The sequence below is a fragment of the Myotis davidii genome, unplaced genomic scaffold (genome assembly GCF_000327345.1).
Source record: "Myotis davidii unplaced genomic scaffold, ASM32734v1 scaffold609, whole genome shotgun sequence".
Lineage (NCBI taxonomy): Eukaryota > Metazoa > Chordata > Mammalia > Chiroptera > Vespertilionidae > Myotis > Myotis davidii.
In genome coordinates this window covers 1,669,678-1,670,323 of record NW_006300164.1, presented here as the reverse complement: position 1 = coordinate 1,670,323, position 646 = coordinate 1,669,678, and the positions used below count along the sequence as shown (strand labels likewise).

The 646-nt window shown below is 70.3% G+C and overlaps 1 protein-coding gene across 1 annotated transcript in view; it reads left to right on the top strand.

Annotated features, from left to right (window-relative positions):
- NOTCH1 (notch 1) overlaps positions 1–646 on the top strand; it is a 76,614-nt gene that overhangs the window by 7,927 nt on the left and 68,041 nt on the right. The window lies entirely within an intron of this gene.

Here is a 646-nt window from a genome sequence, read left to right as displayed (position 1 = left end):
GCAAGGGCACAGGCCCTGGAACCACCTGCCTCCCATGGGTGGGGGAGTGACCTCTCTGAGCGCCCCTCCTGGGCGGACGGGGACCCCACGTGGGAAGCACCCCTCGGCGCAGAGCGCGGCCTCCCTGCGTGTTCTCCAGCTCCGCGGCGTCTCTCGGATGATGAGAGACGGGCTGTGGGAGGGAGATGGGTGGTCCCCTGAGCCCCCCTCTCCCTGTCCCCCGAGCCCCCCTCTCCCCCCTGAGCCCCTTCCTGCCCACGGGCTCCTCCAGGGGCCAGGCTGCTGCGGCTTGGGGCAAGGTCATGCAAGGGCACAGGGCGGGACCCCCGCTTTCCGTATGGAAGTCCCCCCTCTCCCCCATAGCCCTCCATCCAGGCCAACTGGCCCAGCGTGTCCCCAGGGTGTCACAGGTAGGCCCCTCCCTCATCGGGCCACCCCGGCCTGGGTGCAGGTGGCTGGACTGTCTCCCAGCATTGGTGGTGTCCCCAGGCACCTTGGGGGCTGTGCTGGGCTTGGGGTGAGATAGAGGGCGGGTGGGGGGTCCGGGAGCCTGGTGGTCTGCCAAGCAGGGGTGGGGCTGGGGAGCCCTGGGCTGATGTGAACTGGGAGAGAAGTCCAGAGGGAAAGGGGGTTGGGCCCCGGAGGG